Source organism: Coregonus clupeaformis, unplaced genomic scaffold, assembly GCF_020615455.1.
Source record: "Coregonus clupeaformis isolate EN_2021a unplaced genomic scaffold, ASM2061545v1 scaf1005, whole genome shotgun sequence".
Taxonomy (NCBI): domain Eukaryota; kingdom Metazoa; phylum Chordata; class Actinopteri; order Salmoniformes; family Salmonidae; genus Coregonus; species Coregonus clupeaformis.
In genome coordinates, this window is record NW_025534459.1 from 1 (window position 1) to 13,844 (window position 13,844).

General features: G+C 44.5%; 1 pseudogene; it reads left to right on the forward strand.

Annotated features, from left to right (window-relative positions):
• The first annotated feature begins 2,063 nt into the window (after positions 1-2,063).
• The window catches only part of LOC121548723, a 66,829-nt pseudogene continuing 55,048 nt past the window's right edge, over positions 2,064-13,844 (forward strand).

Sequence of the window (13,844 nt, forward strand, 5' to 3'; positions counted from 1 at the left end):
GGGGAGAAAGAGAGTGCAAGCATAGGTAGGGCAGTGTGAGCAGGACCAGCGGTGTTCTTTGACTTAATAAATGAGGGTGGATGTCGTCAACCTTCTTTTCAAAATGGTTGTTGATCATCCACAGGGAGGAGGATTCAGCAGGGAGGAGAAGGTGGCAAATAGTTTCTAGGGTTAGAGGCAGAGCTTGAAATTTAGGTAGTAGAAAGTGGCTTTGCTTGTAGAAACAGAGGAAGAGAATGTAAAAGAAAAGAGGAGGGAGTAGAAAGAATGACAATGAGTCCATAGAGTCTAGTTTTCCTCCACCGGCTCCGCTCGGCTGCCTGGAGCCCTGTTCTGTGAGCTCACAATGAGTCGTCAAGCCACGGAAGGGAGGACCGAGCCAGGCGGGAGGATGGGGACATAGAGAGTCAAAAGACGCCCAGAAAGGGAGAGGAGGGTCGAGGCGAATCAGGAGACCGGGAGGGAGAAGGATTTTGCTTGAGAGGGAAGAGATGATAGGATGGAAGAGGAGAGAGTTGCGGGAGAGAGAGAGGCCGAAGGTTGCCGCGGCGCATTACCTGCATCTGAGTAGGGGCAGAGTGAGTAGTGTTGGAGGAGAGGCGAGAGAGAAAAAGGAAACAAAGTAGTGGTCGGAGACTTGGAGGAGTTGCAGTGAGATTAGTAGAAGAACAGCATCTAGTAAAGATGAGGTCAAGCGTATTACCTGCCTTGTTAGTGAGGGCGGTGAGAGGTGAGAGGTCAAAAAGAGGAAAGGAGTGGAAAGAAGGAGGCAGAGAGAAATGAGTCGAAGGCAGGCGTAGGGAGGTTAAAGTCACCCAGAACGCAGAGGGTGAGCCATCCTCGGGAAAGGAACTTATCAAGGCGATCAAGCTCATTGATATGAACTCTCCAAGGAACCTGGAGCAGATAAATGACAAGGATGTTAAAGCTTGAGGAATGGGCTAGTGACTGTGACAGCGTGGAATTCAAATGAGGGAATGAACCAGATGGGTCACGGGGAAAGAGAATGTACACTTGGGAGAGATGAAAGTTCCTGTGCCACCGCCGGCGCTGACCAGATGCTCTCGGGGTATGCGAGAACACATGATCGAAGCCGAGAGGAAAAGAGCAGTAGGAGTAGCAGTGTTTTCTGTAGTAATCCATGTTTCCGTCAGTGCCAAGTCGAGACTGGAGGAGGCTAGCATAGGCTGAGATGCCTTGTTGGCCGCAGAGACGGCAGTTCCAGAGGCTGCCGGAGACCTGGAACTCCATGTGGGTCGTGCGGCGCAGGGACCACCAGATGGGAGTGGTAGCAGCCACGCGGGGTGTGAAGCGTTTGTATGGCCTGTGCAGAGGAGGAACAGGGATAGACAGACACATAGTTGACAGGCTACAGAAAAGGCTACAATAATGCAAAAGAGATCGGAATGGAAATGAACTAAACATCTGGGAGAGCGAGAGGCGGGGCCTCCTCGACTCTTCCGCCAGAACAACTACAGCAGAACTGTCTTTGTTTCGGGGGGACAGTCTTCGTTTGACTGCCACTGAACAAAGAGGTTGTGCTAATAACACTAAGCTAATTGCCTAGCACTCAAAGTGTAGCCACTCCCCCTCCCTATTGAGTTGCTAATCTGCAGAGAACAAAAGAAAGTGGCTGGACCTTGCGTCCAGTGTGAATGGGTAGCACATCGCTACAGCAAACTGGGTAGCTTACTAACTATGACAGACAGACAGAACCAACACAGTTTACAAGTTAAAACAATTCTACTTACAGAATCAGTGTCAAATAGCTTCCTAGCCTTTCTTTGTGCCTAATTTAGTGTGAGCTCAACAAAAGATTGATTCATAAAGCTTTGTAAATCTTATAATGGCTGAGTTACGGTCTGTACAGCTGACTGCAATTTGTTTTTACAGCGTAGGAATAGTCCAATAGTAGAGAACAAAGCCCCCACTAAGCATGGCCTGCTGTGATGTAAAACAGTTTGACTTGAGGCAGATCAATAAGGTGGCCCTTAGTTAGGGCCAATAGTTTTTCCTGACCGCATGACCTGACATGGAAAATATCTGGGAAAATATCTTGGGCCATGAGTTTTTCCTGGTCAGGACAATCCAGCGAAACCACTCCACAGTTCCTCATTGACCTTCCATATCTGTTCCAGGAGTTTTGTGGGCAGCAGCAGCAAAGTGTGTCTGATGACTTCCCAGCAGACATGGACACAGCAAGTATGACTTCTCCGGAGCAGAGGGAGCAGCATGGACCGTGGGGAACACGTAGGGTCAGGGTTCAGGGAAGAGGACAAGGCTTCTCCTCAGAGGATGGGGACCACAGACCGAGCGACCTGCGGGACGGTACAACGGCCAGGCCTCAGTCAAATCCAAGCTGTTTGAGGGCTACAAGAACCCCGAACAGCCAGTTCTCAGGACAGATCCGTTCCTACCTATCCTATAGATCCTACCGCTCCTATCACCAGGATGGCTCGGAGTTGGGGGCCTCACGGCCGAGGCCATGGAGAAGGCCAGAGGAAGCCAAGAGGAATAAGAAACCACACAAACAAATGGTACGTCTACACATCTTCTCTCACTGTTACCTGTGTCTCAGAGATGTACTGTGTGTGTATGTTGTCTACCATTGTGTTGTTCTCTCTTTGTTGTAGCTCAGTGAAAGAGCACGAGAGAGAAAGGTACCAGTGACACGGTTAGGGAGACTGGCTAATTTTGGAGGTAAAGCTGTACGTTATTTTGATTTCTAATATGTTTTATTATTGCTCTGTATTTGAATTTGAAGTGCACAAAAGGCTACCATTACAAATGTCAAGTGTATTATATTATCTTTGGGTAGGGAAAGTACTGAAAATGTGATTGGATCAGTAAGATATCGCTGTTGATTACATTGCTTAAGTATTAAGAACTTGATCCTTTTAACTTGGGAATATTGATTTAGTGGCATCAACATAAGGCTCTAATGTCAAAAATAGCGCTTTATTCTGTTTCTGGCTTGAGGTCACCTTTGATCCCCCATTTCATCCAGACATTACATTAAAGGAAAAGTCTTATGCAACCGATCTCACACAAGGCAAACGTACTCTTCTGCCAAAAACATTCAGTGACCACTATTGCTGTAACCAGTGTCAATATCTAGAAATAGAGCCTGTATTTCGGCCTATATTTTTTTTTACCCTATTATGTTACATTATGTCCCCTTCTCTCACTCAAGCCACCCGTGTAAAAGTGTCCCACCCACATGCCCCTATGTTTCCTGTCTGTGTCTGCCTAACACAACCCTAGTGTACAAAACAGTGCCCGTCGGCTTATCCTCAACTTGATATATCTACTGCCTGTATGCTGCAGGCCAGTGGGTGAAAGGTGGCCTGTGTGTCTTCATCCTGTGAGTGAGTTGTCCTCTGAGACTCTCTCCTCTCCCCTTGACGGCTGGAGGTTAATCTGCACTTTGACCAGTAGTAGGCCTGCAGACAGACTACAGATTAGCTATGTGGGAGTTCTTAACTAGTCAAGCCAGTCAACTGCTGCCTCCTCAGAGAAACACAGGCTGAGTTTACGCAGGCAGCTTCTTGGCAAAAAGAGACGATCTGATTGTTCAAAAGACTATTAGTGAAAAATATCTGAATTGGGCTGCCTGTAAATGCAGCCACAGAGAGGAAGCCTCTCTACCCTTATCAACCGACCTGTACTACACTAGTTAAAGCTCCTGTTTGTTGCTGTATGAGAGGAGATATATTTTGATGGTTTTAGCAGGGTCTTATGTTACCACAGGCTGTTTTGATATTTGGCCCCTTGATGACCTGTAGATACTGTGTGTGTGTGTGTGGAGAAGATAGGACACAATGAGCTGTCTGTCATGTAAGTGTTACCGGTCTCAGTCTGTAGCTGAGGTGGCCTGTAATAGTAAAAAGAACGGACACAAGTTTACGTCTGCAAAGTTCTGGCGCTTTCTTTATTCTGAAGAATGTTTTTTTTCTTCTCTTGTTTAATTGTCTATTTTCTTGTTCGTACTTTTTAAAACATTCACATCAAACAAGTGCACACTTTAAATTACACAACATAAATGCACTTTACCTGAAGCAGAATTTTAAAAAATTACTGTATGATTTCACATAAAAACCTAAATGTATTTCACGTTCATACAATAGAAACACTTATATATGAAGACAAAAATAACTGAATGTTTTTCTATATACCGCTACCAATATAGAAAACTGACAATACATTCAGCTTTAAGATAGTAGCACCTCCGTAAAATCGTCTCTCTCTCACTTGCACCCGCACTGTCTGTACTAAAAGTCCACGCTCCAGACTGAGCGTGCGCGGCCAGTTTACCAGCTCGTGAGCACAATTTTACACAAAACCAATAATAAGTGGAAACAAACTCGAAATCCCCTAACAAATGGATTCTTTTTAAAATCTCCTAGACAAAATCCAGTACAAGTAAGCTACTCAGTAAACATAGTCTCTGTGACTTGTAAGTCGTTTTTACCTCAGCTAGCATCAAGCTAACATATACTCTCAACATATTGTAAATCACGTTCTTCTCTCACTCAGTTCGACACAAAACACCAAACCTTTCCTAATGTGATAATACCTTGACAAAGTTGTTAAATAGCATGTTATTGCATATTCTTTCGATATTATAACATTTGGAAGTTCTGTTACATACCTGTAATAGTAAAAGAACGGACACAAGTTTACGTCTGCAAAGTTCTGGCACTTTCTTTATTCTGAAGAATGGTGCGCACTGCTTTGCCAGAACTTGCTGTTTCTCCTACTACCACAGTGGAACAGCGCCATCTATTGGCCTGATGGACTACTAATGCTAAAGCATGTAGATATACAATTGAGATTAATTAAGACAAATGCATAAACAAATTGGTTTAATAATAATAAAGGGGTGTCTGTTTTAAGTGACTTTGTTTTTAACCCATTACACTCTCCTCTTTTGATGACTCCTATAGTCAAGTCAATTTCTAGTCAGTGTCTAGCATGACCAGACAAGTGGTGTTCCTTTGTGCCAGTAACCTCCTTGTAAAACTGGATAAGTCATCATGTTTCCAGGCACCATGTAAGAATTGACACAAATGCGTTTGCTCCTTATGATTGGTATGTCGGGTTGCCCCAGACTCTCATAGCTAAACATTTCTCTGGGCCTTCCAGTGCGCGTGGACCTTCTCACAGGTAAGTCTAACTTTCCATTGACCTCTGGCCGCTGTACTAGCACAACATCTTTAGATTTACAATTTTTAATTAAGTAAGACAAATACATAAACAAATTGGTTAAAAAATAATAATAAAGGGGTGTCTGTTTTTAGTGACTTTGTTTTCAACCCATTACATAAGCACAATGATATCTGAGCGTCCCACCACATCACCTTGCTCTGAGCCAGTGGCTGTGAACAGGATGAGGACAGAACGCTATAGCTGTAAGGCAGCAGAGGCTGACGGAGTCAGAGCTCATGTCATGACAGAGAAAGGTAGGGGGGATTCATATGAGCAGCATCTCTAGCCGATATCTGGTCCTGGGTCCTGCTGATCTCTGGGACCTAGACTGATCGATGGCCTGCCCTGCCCCAGCATGGGCCACCTGTCTCTCTGCCAGCATGCTGCACATTTTGTCCCTGTTTGGGAGGTGATCAGATCCATGCAGCGAGCCGATACACAAGTGAGAGCAAAGCCACTCAGGAGCAACTGTTTACTTTGGATTCATACATGTCCCTGACACCATTACAGGGCCAGCTCCGGCATTCTCTATCTTTCATGGGAGGTTGGGCGGGGACAGTATTGACCAGTCAATACCGTCCTTCAGCTGGAAGTTAGGGTTGCCAGGTTTGGTGGCATTTGACTAATGTGAGTCTCAATAGACAGACATCTGCCAGTCCAGCACTCTGGAGCCCTATTGGTTTGCTCTCCCTCCCCAATATGACCACATCGCTCAGGGGAGTACCTAGTAGGACCCCCCAGGGCCCTCTCCTCCAGGGGAAAAGTGATGTGCTGTCCCCTGAGGATTGAACATAAATTGGTCTCATGTTGAGAGAGTTGCTGACCGGCTATCCAGTTCCTGATGTCGGTGTACCGATGCAGGGAAATACCTAGCCATGTATGTTTCCTGTTCTGTTCTCTCCTGGTTGTTATTCTGGGTTGGAACATGGATACATTAAATCAACATCATGTTCTCTGAGTTTCAGTTCTCTTTGACAGGTACACATGCTTCAGAATGCTTCCATGTAGAGCTGTTTGTTATTGTAGTCTTACCACGGAAGTTAGCATACCATGATGTTCAAAATGTGTCTAACCAGTACCCTGGTATTACTGTCATCTCCAAAACAAGCCATCTATTTTCCCCCCATAAACTAAATTCCCTATTTCTGTAAGTTGATATCCAGGTGAGCCAGCAGCTTGCTGGTATGTTGTGTCCCGCTGCTTTGTCCTAAACTAACTTGGGGGTGTGAAGCGGCGAGTGCTGTGTGTGACATTGTTCAGAACCCTTGACTTTTCTTCCACATTTTGTTACGTCAAAAGCCTTATTCTAAAATTGATGAGGGAAAAAAAACAATCTACACACAATACCCCATAACAACAAAGCAAAAACAGTTTTTTTTAATACACTTTTGCAAATTTTTCCAAACGAAACACTGAAATATCACATTTACAAAAGTATTCAGACCCTTTACTCAGTACTTTGTTGAAGCACCTTTGGCAGTGATTACAGCCTCGAGTCCTCTTGGGTATGACGCTACAAGCTTGGCACACCTGTTTTTGGGGAGTTTCTCCCATTCTTCTCTGCAGATCCTCTCAAGCTCTGTCAGGTTGGATGGGGAGCGTTGCTGCACAGCTATTTTCAGGTCTCTCCAGAGATGTTCGATCAGGTTCAAGTTGGGCTCTGGCTGGGCCACTCAAGGACATTCAGAGACTTGTCCCCAAGCCACTCCTGTGTTGTCTTGGCTGTGTGCTTAGGGTCGTTGTCCTGTTGCAAGGGTGAACCTTCACCCCAGTCTGAAGTCCTGAGCGTTCTGGAGCAGGTTTTCATCAAGGATCTCTCTGTACTTTGATCCGTTCATCTTTCCCCTCGATCCTGACCAGTCTCTCAGTCCCTGCCGCTGCCAAAAAACATCCCCACAGCATGATGCTGCCACCACCATGCTTCACCGTAGGGATTGTGTCAGGTTTCCTCCAGACGTGACGCTTGGTATTCAGGCCAAAGAGTTCAATCTTGCTTTCATCAGACCAGAGAATCTTGTTTCTCATGGTCTGAGTCTTTAGGTGCCTTTGGCAAACTCCATGCAGGCTTTCATGTGCCTTTTACTGAGGGGAGAGGCTTCCGTCTGGCCACTCTACCATAAAGGCCTGATTGGTGGAGTGCTGCAAAGATGGTTGTCTTTCTGGAAGGTTCTCCACAGAGAAACTCTAGAGCTCTGTCAGAGTGACCATCAGGTTCTTTGTCACCTCCCTGACCAAGGCCCTTCTCCCCCGATTGCTCGAAGATGAGTCTTGGTCATTCCAAACTTCTTACATTTAAGAATGATAGAGGCCACTGTGTTCTTGGGGACCTTCAATGCTGCAGAAATTTTTTGATACCCTTCCCCAGATCTGTGCCTCGACACTCTGTCTCAGAGCTCTACGGACAATTCCTTCTACCTCATGGCTTGGTTTTTGCTCTGGCAGCACTTTCTACTGTGGGACCTTATATAGACAGGTGTGTGCCTTTCCCAAATCATGTCCAATCAATTGAATTTACCACAGGGGGACTCCAAGTTGTAGAAACATCTCAAGGATGATTCATGGAATAGGATGCACCTGAGCTCAATTTCGAGTCTCATAGCAAAGGGTCTGAATAGTTATTTAAGTAAGGTATTTCTGTTTTTTTAGTAAATGTGCTGTTTTCGCTTTGTCATTATGGGGTATTGTGTGTAGATTTATGAGGAAAAACATTAATTTAATCAATTTTAGAATAAGGCTGTAACATAACAAAATGTGGAAAAAAGTCAAGGGGTCTGAATACTTTCCGAATGCCCTGTACATGCCATGGAATGTGCTAGTTAGCTGTGATCTTAATTCTGTGCTGTAGATCTGGATTCCCCTCATATTCTCAGTACAGTGACACATTACTCTTCTGTGCCCAAATTCCTGTTTAGTGAAAAGTAGAGATCTATGGCAGAAATAACACCAAGGGGTTGATCCAGACAGTGTTGTAACTGCTCTGCTATCAATTCAACATGGAAGCAAAAGGGTGATTATTCAATGGCTACTGCTATAAAAAATAAAAACAGTGCTCGCGGAAAACAGTGCCCGACAGGCGGGGGCGAAGGACACATATTCCATAATGAATAATAAATTGCTAAATTAATGCATTATGTTAAAATGGGTCATAACTTCAGGACACCAAATTCTAATTGTAATCAGTCAGAAAATGTATTGATTGATCCAGAAGCGCATACAGTGCCTTCAGAAAGTATTTCTGCCACTGGGTACTACACAAAAACAATACCCCATAATGTCAAAGTGGAATTATGTTCATTGTTTTTATGACAAATTAATTGGAAATGATTAATTATTCTGATTCATGCTGAACGGCTTTCCATATCTGGGAAAGGATCCATATCAGGCAGCAGGTGAGCAAGTATCGGATATTGTTTCTGATCAGATGGCACGGCTGTACTAGGTGAAGGAAGAACTGTTGCTGTGTTCTGCAACATGCTTGACTTGGCTGCTATCAACGATGCGCGTTGTTCAAGCAGTGCATGAACAACACAATGAGCAGGAGAGACTTCATCATGAGTCTGGCACATGGGCTACGTAGAGACCTATGATTCCATGCGTGAGCCAAATTGCGCCAGCTCCCGGGGAGAGAAACTGCAAGCTGGGCAGATGCACTCGGAACAGAACCCACGACACCCGTTTCAGCTGCAAGTGACTTGTTTGTGGGAAGTGTTGCAATCAAGTGAAAGTAACAAAGATTTGTGGTGACTGTTAGGACAAGGGAGAACGACTACATGAGATCCAACTGTTGTGTGAAGACGCACACCATACTGTGAGTAACGAGTGAGGCCCAAATAATGTGACCAATAACTGACAATCATATTTTTAAAAAATTCACCGCTGTCATATCAACACTTATATTCATTATAATCCCATTATTGCTTTTGTGCTGATTTTCACTATTCACAAGCACGCTTGGAGCCTATACTGATGTTTAGGCTACTGATATCTTCTGAAATTTTATTAATTGACCGCGTGTCTTGCTCAGGTATTTTTATTTGTTTTGTTATAAAAATAGGCTTTACTGTGTTTCAATGCACATGCTTTTGTTTCATAGTTGTAATAAAGGGCACCTCCACGAATATAATGGATTTAAAATTAATTCTGTGTTACTGGTTTTTGTTTTTACATATAGCCCACAGTAACAAACTAATGAAAATGTTATGTTCTTTCAAATATTTACATTTTATATTCTGTTACCTAACACCTTTTATAAACACAACCAAATGACATTTGTACCAAGCGGTCCAATGAGGCCTTTCTAATTAAATGTATTTATTAGGCTGGTGGTTTGGTAGTCCTCGAGGGCCCAGCTATTCTTTAGGTAAGTCAGGGACAGGTGGGTTCAAGGTTTTATTGAAATGAAGTTAAATGTAACTGAAAGACTGAACTGAACTACTACATCTGTGTCTTAAATAGACTAGAGTGGCATAAATGACTGTTCCTAGAGCTAGCAGGAACTGATTTGACCTGACTGATATGTCATGGGGAAAGCAAAAGGCTGGGGGAAGCAATTTACCCAATGGGCTGTACTGTACAATATTGTAATACATTTTGGAGGGCACAATAATCTGAACGTTGTAGATAGAAAGGCCATGTATAGAGCTGGCACGATTCCTTACGCTTCATGACAGAGAACCATGTCTGTTCTACACAATATATTTCTATCTGAACGTTCCATAACGTTGTACCCTACTGAACAACCCAGAGCTTTAACATCATGTTATGACAGGATGTGGTGTTTGATTGTTTACACTGTGTTGTGTCCTCACAGGTCTGGCTGTAGGACTGGGTTTCGAGCACTGGCTGAGGTAGCCATGAAGAGATGAGGCCAAGTGAGGATAACGATAACTGTTTACCATAAACTGTTTCCCTACGGTAACTGGAAGCGGGTTTATGTTTGACATTACGTGTACGCATGCATACTAGACACTTACCCAGATGTAACATGCACGCAATGCCCCTTTGACATTTCTCGCGAGGATTTAACCAGTCTAGGAATGACATTGTAACCCTTAATTTGCATGCAATGGACAAGGGCATGATATGATGATGAACCTATACAGACATGCAGAGAGGCATAATAATTAATATCAAAATCAATCATTTGTCACTCAGCGTAGCTAAACACACTAGGCTATAGTTCATAGACTGCTATAGTTAGGCTCAATTGAGGTGTGTGTGGTCTTAGCGCTTACAAAGGGCCCTTAATGAAAGGCTGTGCTCTGTTAGGGTTTCTAAAACTCGTCCCTGGGCCCCAGCACTACACAGCTGATTCAAATAATCAAAGCTTGATGATAAGTTGGTTATTTGAATCAGCTGTGTAGTGCTAGGCAAAACCAAAATGTGCACCCAGGGGGGCCCCAGGACCGAGTTTGGAAAACCCTGGCGCTATGTTACACAAGGCCTACTGTAACTCACAGAGGACAGGTGAGGTCTCCAGCAGTCTTTAACGCCTGGAGCCTGCAGCTGTCGGGAGAAGAATTGGAACGGGCTGTTTATTGAGCTGACCTTTCCAGCGCACTCTTAAATTAGTCTTCCGCCATGCCACGCGGTTGGACCGCTGGAGGTGGTGTGGCAGTCTAATCCAGTGCCGGGGAGATGGGGACATTATACAGCTATTCACAGAGCCATTTTCTCCTTAATACCCTGGAAGAGAGACAAGTACATTGAATCTAGGGCTTTGAATGGAGATCAAACTTTAATCCATGGATCAGAAATGATTGATAAGTTAATAAATCAATCTTTAGTCATAGTTGTACCACAAGTACACATCCATTATCAAATGAGCACAATTGCTGCACAATACAGAGTGAGTGTAGTGGTAGAGTATAGTTTGTCATCAGAGCAGATCTACTGGGGGAGACTTTGGTCTACTCTTCCAGTGCACTGCGCTCCTGATGTAATGGTAATCAAGACTGTCCTGGGGATATAGTAGTGGCTGAGGTAATCTTGGAGCAAGATACCTTAAGTCCTTTTAAATCTCCTTCTGCTCCTAAAGCCTTAGTATGTACTGCTCTGGCTCCTGATGTCAGTGTGGCCCACTGACACACATTCCCCCTCACTCCACCTGGGCTGCCTGGCAGGTGGGCCTCTTTTCTGCTGGAGGTGTCTGAGGGCATCAAACCGGACCGACTGGTGCTGCTACACAAAGCACTACCTAGGGAACAGGGCTGCCCAATTGGGTCCTGGAGGGCCGAAACACTTCCTCCAAATCAGAGACTAATTCAGACCTGGGACACCAGGTGTGTGCAGTTAACTACCAGGTAGAAACAAAAAAACGAAGACTTTCGGCCCTCCAGGATCGGAATTTGGGCAGCACTGACTTAGAGAGAGAAGAGATTCCTGGTCTGATTGTTTAGCTCACTGGTTTATGAAAATGCCTAGTTTTGAAAAGAAATGTTTGTTAAATGTCTAGAATGTGGGTAGGCTTTAAGCTGATTTGTGTCCAGGCTGTGCCCTGGTGTAACTTCATCCAGGGAGAGCAGCAGGGAGGAGGGAGGAGTAAGGTGATCCCCAGTGTAGACGCCACACGTGGAGCCTAATGAGTTAATCAGGACTACGCTTCACCAACAGACCCAGGAATATAGAGCACATACACACTGACGTACACACCCCACATGGACTGAACACACTACAGTATAGCCAGCAAAGACATTCACACGTCAGGCCTCAGCGGTCTTCTAGTAAACACGTTTTAGTTTTTTTTTATGGGAATGGGGTGCTCTAGACAGGGTGTGAGGAAGAGAGCTGGTGTTCTATACCATGTGTTGAGAGTGTCAATAGGTGGTCAGGAATTATCATATCAATGCTTTGACTTAACAGCTGGCCACCTTTACCTCAAATGATCTCAACTCGAGTTGCAGTTACATATCATTTATTAAGAGTTATCTCCCTTAGGCCATACCTGTACTACCTATCCACTAAACCCATGAGATTCAACATTAGTTCACCTCTCGCCAGGAAAATCACATTTTCCATGCCAACCTCAGAGTATAGCATAGAGCTGACTGTTATTTCTCTCCCCTCAGCTGACAAGACTGTTCTGGACTCCAGTCCGTTCCTATCAGAGGCTAACGCAGAGCCGGATCGTCAGGACACTGTAAGGTCCGTGGCGCTGCACTCAAACTGGGACAGATGCTCAGCATTCAAGGTGAGAACGGCTTACTTTGGGATCCTTATTGTAATACACACCTCCAGTAGCACCTTCTCTGTTCTCAAAACATTGTCTCTCTTTTCGACCCCAGTCACCCCTCTATGCTGCTCTGTTCCCTATGGTTATTTGTTGTGTGTGTGTGTTTGTGTCTTTGCCATACCGTCTTTTTACTGCCCACTTCAGCAATGTCTACTGTGCCAGCATGGCAGGTGTCACGGTTTCGGCCGAGGCTGCCTCTCTTCCTTGCTCGGGCAGGCTTTGGCGGTCGTCGTCTCCGGAGTACTAGCTGCCACCGTTGTATGTTTCGATGTTCGTTTGGTTTTGTCTTGATGTTGTACACCTGTTATCGTTTAGCGTTCATTATTGTCCTATAAGTTCTCGTTGTGTTTGTCATGTGTTGTGTGTGATTGAACTTGCTGTCATGTATGTCTGTGCTTCGTTCTCTCCTCTGTGTTGAGAGGTTCTCGCACGTGTTTGTGCGTTATTGTTATTTTGTTTGATTTTACGCCTGTGTGCGTAATCGCAGTATTCAAGCTCTTTTGACTCGTTTTGAGTTTTGGTTCACTAAAGTCTATTGGACTAAGTTCCTGCGTCCTGCGCTTGATTCCTGCACCACACACCTTCACTGCACACCTTCTGACAGCAGGCTTCATGACCCTTTCCCTAGTGTCAGGGGAAGCCATGAGTCATCTTCATAACCTCCACTGGGCTGATACTGTGAGGCTTTCCTCCAGCCTCTGTAGATGACTATGTGACAGAGACAGGAGTTATTTCTGTCCCTCTCCCACCTTACTGGCATCTATTCATGCATCACCTAGTTCACCTCAGGTTGGGTCACAACAACACACAGCACTTTTATTTCAAATGCCCATCCTTAATTCCCAACTGCTCCAGCTAGCTGGTATTCAGCGTCACAGGGCACAGCATAAGATTAATGCAACTCAATGCACTGGCATTCTCCTGCCATTGTCATGTCAGTTGTGTGACACATACCACATGTACTACTGAGGGACAGCAACAGCCAAGGCATAGCCAGGGTTCAAAATAAGCCACCAGCCATGACAGAACTGCAACCTTTGAGTTTTGAAGTGGCCGGTCTATCCAAAGCTCCATAATCGCTGCTTGTTAGAAAACAACTGATATTTCCCTATGTAAACAGAGGTGACTAAGCTAGTGTCCTCTACTGTTTTTAGACAAAACTGTTTTTCAAACTGGCTTGGTATTCTAGGAAGGTGTTGCATACAGGTAGGTCTTAACTGTATACAGAAGCTCAGTAATAGATTTAGTAGTAGAATTTCAGTAGTTATTGTCGTCAACCTGGGACATACACTACCGGTCAAACTTTTAGAACACCTACTCTCATTCAATGGTTTTTCTTTATTTTTACTATTTTCTACATTGTAGAATAACAGTGAAGACATCAAAACTATGAAATAACACATAT